Source organism: Lissotriton helveticus, chromosome 12 (genome assembly GCF_964261635.1).
Source record: "Lissotriton helveticus chromosome 12, aLisHel1.1, whole genome shotgun sequence".
Taxonomy (NCBI): domain Eukaryota; kingdom Metazoa; phylum Chordata; class Amphibia; order Caudata; family Salamandridae; genus Lissotriton; species Lissotriton helveticus.
The window spans coordinates 236,023,276-236,036,577 of NC_136073.1; the positions used below are offsets into that span (position 1 = coordinate 236,023,276).

The 13,302-nt window shown below is 48.3% G+C and overlaps 1 protein-coding gene across 2 annotated transcripts in view; it reads right to left on the bottom strand.

Annotated features, from left to right (window-relative positions):
• The window catches only part of CBFA2T3 (CBFA2/RUNX1 partner transcriptional co-repressor 3), a 364,941-nt gene that overhangs the window by 118,135 nt on the left and 233,504 nt on the right, over window positions 1-13,302 (bottom strand). The gene's annotated exons all lie outside the window — the stretch shown is intronic.

Below are 13,302 nucleotides of genomic sequence, written 5' to 3' on the forward strand. Positions count from 1 at the left end.
AGATGGCATACATCCGCCTTGAAGAGCAAAAATCTTCGGTCACAAGGATTATCACACCAGACCGCGTGAAATCGCACAAAAGTACAGAAGGCTTACAGATTCAATTTAGCATACTATTACTAACCCAGCTCCTCCTCTCTTTTTAGGTCAAGCCTGGGCAGCGCATGCGCTGCTCTGACATGCATGCTGTATTCGAGTATGGACTTGATGCTCCTCCCACTCTCCGCCCATATTTTTCATTGGTTTGTGTCATTGTCCTTTGTAAACCCTGGCTTCTGATTCGTTAATAGGCTTGTTAGTCCCTCCTTAGTACCGCCTTGTCTTCATTTGTAACCTCTAATGAGTGCCGGCCCTTTTACTTCTGTCCTTACATAGTATGTCTTATTTAGTCTGCAAGCACTATTTTCTTTAATGAGTGTCTCCTACTGCAGGCAGGACACGCTTTCCTGCAACATTCAGCCCTCCTTGCACGCTTTCACTTTCCAAGCAGCCCGGGACAATGGCGGCTGCTTCTTTGAAATGAAATAGGTCTTTTATTTACAAGAGTTTGAGCTATTGGCATTGTAAATGGCAATGCCTTTTATTTATGTGTTAATGATCAAAACAGAGAAAGAAAAGGCATTACCATGTACAATGCCAATAGCTTAAACTCTGAAATGCGAGACCTATTGCATTGCAAATGCTTGTTTCCCATTTGTTGTTAACCTGTAAAAGCTCATATATTCATTGTTCTGCGTTCAATGCCAAGAAAACAATAAAATAAATATAAGGAAATCTGATTCCCTATCTACCTCAGTCTCAGAACATGTTTGGGCAACTACAAAACATGGCCGCCAGAGCAGTGCTAACGTCCTTACATAGCACTGGGTCTGCAAGCAGAAGCAGGGCCTGCCTTCCATACCCCCCACACATGTGAAACAGCGGTCACCAGCTGAGAACCACGCGCTGAGCACGCAGCGGCTTCTACCAGTGGGCGGCCATCTTGTATCGCGCACATCTGGAGGTCAGCAGGCCTGGGAGGATTCGATCCCTGCCAGATGTGCTGGGGATTAAGGGGCAGCATTGTTTTCATGTTTCCCTGACTCAGAGGCAGCAGGGAAGGGCGGGCTCCGGGCAGCTCCGACCATAATAACGTCGCGGCGGCTGCTTCGAGGTCTGACCGCCATGTGAAACCAGAGGCGGCGTCTCCCCGTCGCGCAGGGGCCCCGGGTCCCGTGGGCAGCCGAGGGGAGGGCAGGCACTGTGTGTGAACAGAATGCACTATTGTGGGCCCGGCGCACAGCTGCAGCCGCCCAGGCAGACACGGAGCAGGCAGTTCACCAAACCTTTGGCAAAACAGGGGCGTGCTGATTTTGTGTTTGGCAATGACAACCTCTCTACCCAGTACATTTGTGAAAATACAAACGTGGCACGCCCAGAAGGGTTAATCGGGTGAAATGATTCATAAACCATAGACCCAGCTTATTTATTTATTGTTTTTTGTAGCTCGGACTGCACCCACCCAACAGGGTTTCAGAGAGCTGTACACAAAGGGATGTGATCACACAAGACAACAGCCAAGAATTTGAATGGAGACAAAACAAAGCAAATATAACTTACAATCTTAGTGCACAGGCACGTGTTTCAGTGTGACAGGTCCAGGCATGGTTAGAACAAAGTTCTTTTTTCACCAGCAGAGCTCTTGAAATTCCCAATTGCATTGCACGGGAAAGATGCTGTTTTCTGTGAAATATAGCTTATTCATCATCATTTTGTGAGTGTTAAATAAGGATACAAGCAACAAATGTCTACACAAGTCAAGATGACCATCAATTTTAGTAAAAAAGGTGTATGTTTTCCATGGACCTTGGTGAAAGTTTGAACATAAATATCTTTACACGTTGGCACAACTATAGTATGCTATAGTATGAGCCTCCAAACACCACATCCATCTAGCCCGCAGGCTTACAAAACTTCCCTATCTGGCAAACGAATGAATAGTACTGCTACACTCCATCCGATCCCCCAAAACCCACTTTCCTGGAATACTGGCCTTTGCTTTCCCTTGTTTAACCTAATGGTCATTCTTACAAGCCTCGTCACTCCTTTACCCTCCTTTCTGACGTTTCTATGAACTCACAGGGCCTACGGACACTTGCTTGTTTCTTTTATCTGGTTGTAGATGTGTTCCTAGGCTAAGCCTACTATCTCAATGAGCTTAAAGGGTAACCTGTCTGCCCTGAAAACCAGCTAGTCAGGTACCTAGGCTGTAGATCTCTAACTACCTGGGCATGAACCACTCTGATCTACCAATAAACACTAGAGTAATAGTGACTAAACACTAGAGTAATAGTGACCTCTACAGGGAATTTTAACACTGTATGTAAATTTTAAGCAGCGTGGGGTATAAAAGGAAGGAGAATCCACTGCCTTTCTCCCCCTTGGGTCTAACTCACTACATACACTTCTATGAAATAAAATTGCTTTATAGCAGCCTAAAAGATTCTCCAACTTTCCCCGGACCTCTTTTGTTTTTGGATAGGAGTGTAGCATTGGGTTGGCTTAAGAAAGAATGGTAAGTCAAGTGTCACTCATTGAGAGTGAGTCTCACACTTGGTTGTGAGTGTCACTTCATGCATATCCCTGTGGCTCTTTAGGTATAATGGTAAAAACAGTCAATATCAAACTAGCATGCCTCAAGTGATGTAGGTAGACTATCCCAACAACATTCCTTCACAGTGTGAACATGAGCTGTGAAGAAATGTTTGTGAGTGTCCCATGTTTGTCTAAATGGCGACCAGAGCGAAGAGCTCCTGTACTGAAAGCGCAGCTCCTTTAGAAACAAAAAACATTTACCTTAATTAATGCTAATAAGGAGGAATGAGAAAACCTGCAGAGAAGCAGCTTTTTGGCATCAGAGGGCTGGCTCCAAAAGCTGTTAATGCAGTTGCCACTCTGGCACTAGCCCGATTGACATAACGGCCAGTCAGTCCCTGAGTGAAGCTCTCGGATGGGCCTGTTACACATTCAACAAAGGTAAATCTCAAGGAACAGCACAACCTCACACCTGGGGATCATCGTCTTCCTATTCAGAGAAGGACACAAAGACAAAAGTAGGAAGGACGGAGAGTCGATTGGAGGGATGGGGAAGGAAGGACAGAGAGATAGCCGGAGGTACAAAGGGAAGGATGGATGATGGTTGAGTGGGTAGAGGGAAGGAAGGAAGGAAGGAAAAAGAGAAAGAAAAAATAATTAATTGAGAGATGGATAGATGGGAAAATAGAAAAGATGGGGAAATGGATGGTGGGAAAGATAGATGGAAAAAGAGAGAAAGAAGAATCAAGAGATGAAAGGAAGGAAAAAAGAAAGATGGCCACTCTCGGCTCCACCCCGAACTAGTGCCGGGTCCACTCACATCACTCTCTCACTCTGTACTATTTTGGATAACGTTCAAAGCAGGGGGGAGGTGGTATTTTTCTGGCTACTCCCTTGATATGCAACATGCTCCTTCACTCTACAGTTCTTTTGGGATGTCATTTGAAGGAAGGGAATAGACACAGTCACTGCCTCCCTGGCCCAGGAGTCCCCGACGGCCCAGCGCACAAAGGCTCTGCATGTCAGTGTCAAGGGAATGTGTGTCTCTGCAGCCCCAGGGGCACTCACCAGAAAATCCTTCTTGAATTGGTTTTCTTGTGACATCTACTTTATTCCAAAAGCAATTTCAGAGAAAAATTTGAAACATTACACCTTTTTCGCTCCTTAGTGAGCTTTTGAACGCTTCGTTTTGAAGCTTTGTTTATGCCATTCATTATGTATTGTCAACAAATTAAATTAATGATCTGCATATTTTTGGCGTCAATACTTATGCATTTTTGCATTAAAAAAATAGTTTAGTCCTCTTTCCCTCATATCCTCTTTCATTCCTATAATGCTTAACTTTGGTCCCGCAGTGAGAAAAGAGCATAGAATGATCTATTACTGTGGGCTCTTTGAGTGAGGTCACACTGATCCCAGCACTGACATTCCACTCATCCACTGGGAGAGAATGAGCGTCGGTGAGAGTGTGAAGTCAGTTGCTGCCAATCATGCCCTATACAGGTGTCTGTGCTTCCGATACCACAGGCAGACCACTTGGTAATCCCAGGCGGTAATCCCTGATCTCTCTCTGCAGGTGATACGATGGATCTCAGTCCAGAGCACTATATAATCCCTGACGTCTCTCAGGAGGTGACACGTTGGTATCTCAGTCTCCAGCCTGCATAATCCCTGGCATCTCTGGAAGTGACACTGTGGGATCTCAGTCTCCAGGCACACGTGTACCCTGATGTCTCTCTGGAGGCGACACAGTGGGATCTCAGTCTCCAGCCTGCGTAATCCCTGGCGTCTGTGGAGCTGTCTCAGTGGGATCTCAGTCTCCAGGCATGCATACTCTCTGGTGTTTCTCCGGAGGCGATACGATGAGATCTCATTCTCCAGACCCAAGTAATCCCTGACGTCTCTTTGGAGGTGCTACAATGGGGTCTCAGTCTCAAGCCTGGTGTAATCCCTGACGTCTCATTGGAGGTGATACAAAGGGATCTCAGTCTCAAGCCTGGTGTAATCCCTGACGTCTCTGGAGGTGATACGATGGGATCTCAGTCTCAAGCCTGGTGTGATCCCCGACGTCTCTCTTGAGGTGATATGATGGGATCTCAGTCTCAAGCCTGGTGTAATCCCTGACGTCTCACAGGAGGTGATACAATGGGATCTCAGTCTCAAGCCTGGTGTGATCCCTAACGTCTCACGGGAGGTGATACGATGGGATCTCAGTCTCAAGCCTGGTGTAATCCCTGACGTCTCACGGGAGGTGATACGATGGGATCTCAGTCTCAAGCCTGATGTAATCCCTGACGTGTCTGGAGGTGATACGATGGGATCTCAGTCTCAAGCCTGGTGTGATCCCTAACGTCTCACGGGAGGTGATACGATGGGATCTCAGTCTCAAGCCTGGTGTAATCCCTGACGTCTCACGGGAGGTGATACGATGGGATCTCAGTCTCAAGCCTGATGTAATCCCTGACGTGTCTGGAGGTGATACGATGGGATCTCAGTCTCAAGCCTGGTGTAATCCCCGACGTCTCTCTGGAGGTGATACAATGGGATCTCAGTCTCAAGCCTGGTGTAATCCCTGACGTCTCACGGGAGGTGATACGATGGGATCTCAGTCTCAAGCCTGGTGTAATCCCCGACGTCTCTCTGGAGGTGATACAATGGGATCTCAGTCTCAAGCCTGGTGTAATCCCTGACGTCTCACGGGAGGTGATACGATGGGATCTCAGTCTCAAGCCTGGTGTAATCCCCGACGTCTCTCTGGAGGTGATACAATGGGCTCTCAGTCTCAAGCCTGGTGTAATCCCTGACGTCTCACGGGAGGTGATACAATGGGATCTCAGTCTCAAACCTGGTGTAATCCCTGACGTGTCTGGAGGTGATACGATGGGATCTCAGTCTCAAGCCTGGTGTAATCCCCGACGTCTCTCTGGAGGTGATACAATGGGATCTCAGTCTCAAGCCTGGTGTAATCCCTGACGTCTCACGGGAGGTGATACGATGGGATCTCAGTCTCAAGCCTGGTGTAATCCCCGACGTCTCTCTGGAGGTGATACAATGGGATCTCAGTCTCAAGCCTGGTGTAATCCCCGACGTCTCTCTGGAGGTGATATGATGGTATCTCAGTCTCAAGCCTGGTGTAATCCCTGACGTCTCACGGGAGGTGATACAATGGGATCTCAGTCTCAAACCTGGTGTAATCCCTGACGTGTCTGGAGGTGATACGATGGGATCTCAGTCTCAAACCTGGTGTAATCCCTGACGTGTCTGGAGGTGATACGATGGGATCTCAGTCTCAAGCCTGGTGTAATCCCCGACGTCTCTCTGGAGGTGATACAATGGGATCTCAGTCTCAAGCCTGGTGTAATCCCTGACGTCTCACGGGAGGTGATACGATGGGATCTCAGTCTCAAGCCTGGTGTAATCCCCGACGTCTCTCTGGAGGTGATACAATGGGATCTCAGTCTCAAGCCTGGTGTTATCCCTGACGTCTCTCTGGAGGTGATACAATGGGATCTCAGTCTCGAACCTGGTGTAATCCCTGATGTCTCTGGAGGTGATACGATGGGATCTCAGTCTCCATGCACCTGTGATCCCTGAAGCCTCTCTGGAGGTGGACTGAAGGGATCTCAGTATCCAGGCCCCTGCAATCTCCGATATCTCTCTGGCGGTGACACCATGGGATTGCAGACACGAGTCTCGTGTAATTCCTAACGTGCCTCTAGAGGTGACACAATGGGATCTCAGTGCCTAGCTCTGTGCAGTCCTTGACATTTCAATGGAGGTTAAGATGCGCTCAGTCTCCAGTTTCATATAATCATTCACATCATTAGAAGTTAAATGACGGATACTCATTCTCTAGGCCCGTGTCCTCTTTGACATTTTAATGGAGATGGCGCGATGGGATATCAGTTTCCAGGCCCATTTTATCTCTTATGTTTCTCTGGGACTGACATGAGAGAATCTCACTCTCCTGGTCGCTGCAAAATACAAGGTCTTTCTGGAAGTAACAGAGTGAGATCTCTCTTTCCAAGCCCATGTAGTCTTTGGAATTTGAAATGAGATGACAGGAGGGGATATCAGTGTCGCAGACCATGCAATGCCCTGAGTCTCTCTGAGGTGGTGTCTGGGGGTCTCAGTCTTAAGGCCTCTCTGTAGGGAGTAGAGTGGGACCTCTCTTTCGAAGCCCAGGCTATCTGTGACATCTCACTGGAGGTTAGGTGGTGGAAGCTCAGTCTCCACCTTCATATAATCCTTGACACAACTAATGATGAAATGCTGGAGTTAAGATGGAGTGAACTCAGCCTAGAGTTTGCTGCAGTCATTCGCATCTCTGATACTGAAACCGTGAGATCTCAGTCTCCATGGGCGGGCAGCCATGGCTTGTCTCGAGTCGAGACGGGTCCCATTTGAGCAGGTCTGAGAGCTCAGCCGCCTGGCCCTGTCATCCTTGAACGCTCTGGGGGTGAGGTGGCGTGCGGGGGTGACTCTGAGCAGCGCAGACAGACACATGCCAAGGCCTCAGAGTAACAGAAGGTGTACAGTGTAACGCAGCTTTAAGAGTTTAGGAGTCGAGAGGGTACACCGCCGGTCAGTATCATCGACGTCACTTCCTCTGTCGGTCTGCTGGGCCAGGAGCCACGTGCGTCTGCGGCACCGCCGCATTATTAATTCTGGGGATTTTCACAAGCTGCCGCGGCTTCCGCGCGGCCGCCCACGGCCATCTGCCGCGTCCATTTCATTAGGTGGCAGCACCCGGTGGGCGCTCGGCTCCAGCGCCAGGCAAACAATAACAATGCGCAAGTGAAACTCAATACGCTGTCCCCGTCCGCGGCACGGCGCCTCAGCTGACACACGGGGCGGCGTGTGTGTGCTCCGTGGCACCGTGTGCGTGGTGCCAGCGTGATCCACCTGAGCTGGCGTACGTGGTGATCCCGTGTGTCCGCGTGACCGTGGGGCGCGTAGTCTTATCATAAAACTAATGTTACTACTGTGTGTGACACTGTGAGCCTATGCGTGACATTGACATCCAAAGCGTGACCCTGTGCATCGGTGACCTTGTGATGGTTTCAGTTGCGCTTCCATGTGTGTGTGTAAAAGAGACAGCCAGGTGCGTGTAGGCTTCTGATCCAACTATCACAGGTGTGTGCAACCCTGTGATCCGAAAATGGAACTAAGCACATGTAAACCTCTTAAGGTTTATTAGGTGTGTTCCTGGTGTATGTCTGTATGCAAGATGTCGATGCGCCTGATTTTATGATTTAATAAAATTAACTGGTGTGTGGCACACTGAACTCCAACACCGTGGCACCGGTGCACGTGACCCTGTGGTGCACGATGAGTGGTAGATGTGGTGCTGCTGTGTGTGTTTTTGATGTGTACCACCTTACGACTCATACTGTGCAGGTACACGTGACGGGGTGCAGTTCAGTGTACAATAGTAGAAAAAATTCCTAGGCAGTACAAATGGTGCAGTTTACCTTAACATATTTTCATCATGACTCAACCGATAGTTTTGAACTCAGTGTAAAGGAGGAGCAACTCTTTAAAACATACAAAATTTCATTTTATTCATATTTTTGTTTAAAAGGATGCATTTTAAGAATGATTCAAGATACACGATATATTGCAAACCAAATGTGGTACATTAATTGTCTAGTTTGTAGGGTTTAATGCAGTACAATTGAATCTAGTAATGTTGTTAACATATTGTTTGTATCTTCTGTGATTATCTCTATAGGATAATAACTTGTGGCACTCCTGATGAAGGCACCCTTGGTGCCGAAACGCGCGTTGAGAACTTTCATCACACAGCCACGCCATACTAGTCCTTGTTTCCAAACGTTTGTCAATATTATCATATGATTTAATTATGATGTTCTTGTATTTCTCATTGTTTAGATCAAAGTGTTCACCAAATCCTACAAACTAGACAATGAATGTACCACATTTGGTTTGCAATATATCGTGTATCTTAAATCATTCTTAAAATGCATCCTTCATTTAACAAAAATATGAATACAATGACATTTTGTATGCTTTAAAGAGTTGTTCCTCCTTTACACTGAATTCAAAACTATCGGTTGAGCCATGATGAAAATATGTTGATGTAAACTGCACCATTTGTACTGCCTAGGAGTTTTTTCTGCTATTGTTATAATACCCTGTCCTAGGAGCTCTAGACTAATTACAGGGGGTCCTTGTTATTTGCATGCAGTTCAGTGTACTCCAGGTGTGTGTGACACTGGTGCACGTGACCCTGTGATTCGACCTGGTCCATGGGATGTTCTTAGCTATATAATCCATGTCTATCTGTGAACGTGAGATTCACACTGGCTGGTGTAGTCTGTGTCTCCAGTGTGTTTCACAATGCAATGCACTGGTAACTATATGCTCCAATATCTGGCATTGTGCCCTGGCATCTGCTAGTGTATTCGTGCGTGACATAATAGTGATGCAAGCATCCCATGAGTGGCACGGGACTACATGAGTGCATGCTTGTGTTGGGGGCATTATTAGCGTGGTGTGAATGGAAGGGGTCTGTTGCACATGCTGTGTAGCTCAGTGAAAGGGATGTGTGTTGTGTGTGTGCTGCCTGTGTTGTGTGAATACTGAATGTGCTGGGTGCAAGCTAGTAGGTTACCTGATGGCTGTGTGAATGCTAGGTGTGCTGAGTGCATGCTGCACTCGTGCGAGGTATAGTACGTGCCTGCTAGGGGACGGCGTGCATGCACTGTATGCTCAATGTTTTTCAATGACCGCTAGCAGCTGTTTTTTTTTAATCTCAAGCTGTACTTACTACATTTAGAAGTGCATCTGCTCATTCATGCACTCATTCTAGCACTGGTTCATTCACTCATTAAATCATGCACACACTCATACTTTAATTTTTCTAGACATTCATTCATTCATTGATCACTTAATTTTACTGAAGGACCGCAGCAGAAAGAGGACATGGGCTTGATCTCATCCTGGCTCCCTGTGTGCACAGACTGGCACAGGCTGGCACATGGGCTTTTAATGGCAATGCGGCAGGCTGAAGATGTTGTCCCAATGATGGCAGCAGCAGTGCCCAAGACGCAGAGCAGCTGTTCTATCTTTCTCGGTGCAAAAACAACAAGACGATGGACGGAATGCTTAAAGTAATCTCAACCGCTAGCAATTGCTTGGGGCTGCAGCCCAATCCATCATTTTTCGCACATTACGCCACCTCAGTTTAGATCCAGCCATATGCAAATCAGTCTTGACCCTGTTCCTCATGGGGACAACCCAGCCTGAACTGCGAGGCCAGGTCCTCCCTGAACCAGAACACAAGCAACCCAGGACTGTTTTGGCCCTTATTATGGACTCTTCTGCCTGGTATAGGTTGATCCAAGTGGCACAGCGAGCTGGGCAGTTCAGGTTGCACTGTCCTGATTGGAGCAGGGTCAAGACTCATTTGCATATAGCTGGGTCCAAACTGAGGTGACATGATGTGCAAAATAATGGTGGATTGGGAAATGGCCCTGAGTAATTACCAGTGGCCCAGGATAATTCAAACATTCCATCCATCACTTTTTTGTATGCTTTAGTGTGTCGCCCTAAGCGGGGCGGGTATGCCCAGACATAGGTCCCATGCACACTGTGTCACTGGAACCAAGCTGTACCTAGCTAATGAGCCCATAACTAGAGCAAAACAGCCTTGGGTTGCGTGTGTTCCAGTTAGGGCTGGACTGTTGCAATTGGAGAAGGGTCAAGACTGATTGGCATATAGGTGGGTCCAAACTGAGTTGCCATGGTGTGCAAAATAACACTTATACTAATTCTGCCCATGGTGCTGGCAGCATTACGGCACAGCTAGCCAGGGCATGCTGCTGCATCTCTGGAGCTGTGGTGGCCTCTATCATTCTGCACTGGGATCTGTGTCAAAAGTAAGGCCTGGCCGAGGTCTCATGCCATGTACGGGGACCTCTAGACAACAATAGCAGAGGACAGAGCCAGCTGCAAGGACCCTGGACATGGGCCGGGAGAGGGACCACTGACCACAGCCGCCCAGCGTCCCGGCATTTCTAACCTCAGTGTTTTTGTCTTTTTGGCTTGCAGGGGTGGGTCCCTAGTCCACGCAGCCATCCAAAAGCAACTTGGGGGCACCGCAACAGCACCCTAGTGTATGCCGGGTAACAGAAGAACCCAAAGGAGTTACCCCAGTATTTGCTCATGAAGGTGTACCCCTCTTAATCCTTTACCTGCATGTGTGCTGCCTAGAGGCATTTTTATATGTATCTGGAGGGGCAACATGACTGCACACTCCAGGTGGGCCATTCTGCCTTGACTATGATAGCCCAACTACCCCTCAATACTGGGGACCCCTTAACTCCTCACCGATAGAGAGATAGAGTCTGCAAGCTGTCTTGCTGGAATACACAAAATTGACCACCTGAGCAGCTACCTTCCCCCCCAGCTTGCTGCCTGCACGTGGCCAAATCAAATCAAATGAAACCAGTGATCAGGGGAAGCACCATCTTCACCCCGGCGATGCGGGCAATGACCTGACATTCGCTTTTTTCTCCCCACGCAGGGAGAAAGCCAAGAAAACCAGTCCCTGTTACATTAGCTGGCGATTAGTATTTGAACAAGACATTTGATTAGCTTGTAAGTGAGCTGTGAAGCAATGCCACAGACTAAGGGCCCCCAATCCCCAAGCCAGCTGAAGAACTCAACATAAACAAAACTTGTGTGAACCTGCCTAGTGTATTCCTACGCTGTGTTCAGCGCATTGCCTCAGGGCTCCGGCCCACAGCTCTGCCTGAGAGCCTGCCTGAGACTCTGCTGATCCCCCACTGGCTGGATGTTTTGTGTCTGCAAGGAACCTCTACCTCCAGCCAGCCCTGCAGACCAGATGAACCTACCAAGAGAACCACAAAGCCCTCCAGAAAGCCCTCACACTGAGAGGAGAACAGCACCAACAATCTACCCACTGCTGTAGGGAGGTTACTTCTAGGATTTGTGTCTGTGGCTGGCTGGTGCTGTCCTAGGATGCTTGCTTCCGGTCCAGGGAAGACCTGGCTTGACAGTTCGGGCTGGACTGTTCCCACGAGGAATTGGGTCAAGACTGATTTGCATATGGCTGGGTCCCAAACTGAGTTGGCCCGGTGACTGAGTGTGTCCCTGTGCCTTAACTTTCTAACCGTCTGACCCTGGCCACCCATGAAGGGGTCCACCAGCTAGACTGCCATCTGTGTATGAGTGTCCTGACCCAGTAGCGGCTGCTACCATGCTTTTGGTCCATCTGGGCACAATTTACCTATCAGACCCTGGAGTAGAAGCAAATCTCAACATATTCAACAGGCAAGAGAGGTTTTCAAGGGACTGAGGGCCATTGTTATCTGACAATATGCGTCATCAGGGGAATAATTCAGGTTTTGGGTCACACCCATCATTGGATGTTTCTGACCACAAACATGGACTTACGAGGTATAGATTCCCAGAGGCTGTGGGTTAGCAAACCAGGTTGGTTTTCAGCTACGGCCCGTGGAGGGAGTTGCGGTGGGGCGAAAGGCGGGGCAGTGGAGGGGCAGGAAGGGGGGATGCTAAAAACCCCCACCCTGCCCCTCCCCGCCCCGCCTTTCGCCCCACCGCAACTCCCTCCACGGGCCGCGACTGTTGTTTTTTAAGCCCAAGACGCCTGTGGGCCACTGCGTTTGGGATTTCTAGACAATAATAGGTAGAGTTTGAATCCTATCTACCACGGTACGCCGGGGGTACCATGAAGATCCAACTGTGACCAGGAAAAATCAAAGTCTTTGGACTTCTGTTACTTTTATTAATTTTTGATTATGATTGATGGAAATAGATTTTGACTAGAAGTCTTTTCTGAAAGTAATCCCCTAATAACTCAAGACACTGAGAGGAGGTTTTGTAGTAACTTCTCCCACACACTTTTGACTTTTGGCCCACAGCACCCTCGGATATAGACAAAAACCCTGATTTTGGTAGCATTCGGTCAAAGACGCACAGATCTTATTAGAGTGTGGCTGTCACCTCATTATAATTCAAATATTTCAGCACTCTGGACCCCTCCAGAGCTATCGATGGGCCTGAAGCCCCCCCCCCACCCCAATCATAAAATCAGCCCTTTCGGTTTCTGTGAGGGATGTTCTATCAAACAGAACGTCAAGGAATATTTGGACCAGGCCCGAACCCTGGAACAGGGACCCTGCCTGAAAACGTCTAGTGGCTAGAACTTTTGATCTGTTTGGGCTCGAAGCATTGGACAACTGCCCCTCTTTCTAATCGTATCGTAAATTTGGGACAGTAGGATTGTTTGCTTCCTAAACTCACCATGTGAAGGACAACTGTGTCCACGGGTGTTTGGGGCTCAACAGTGACCATTGCTGTGACCAGAGGGGGTGGACAGAAGGTCTAGGTGAGCCCAAAAGGGGCAGCGATTCCACCCATGCTGTTGTGTTGGTGAGAAGCAGTTTGACTTTGTGCGAGATGTGTGTGTGAGTCATGTTGGGGTCAGGGAAGACGCGGTCAGGCTACAGCTTGAAGATCTTGACACCCCTGTGGAGACCTCTCAAGCCAGGTTACATCTGTTTGACTGCACGGAATGCTTCAGAGCTGGCCCCTGCCCCAGGTTGTCTCATCTGCAGCTGCGGAAGCCGAGCATGTTGTGCCATTGAACCATTGGGATCCTAGAAGTGTTATTTCAAAAAGAGACCAACCTAAAGTCACTTAAGGGAGAGTATGACG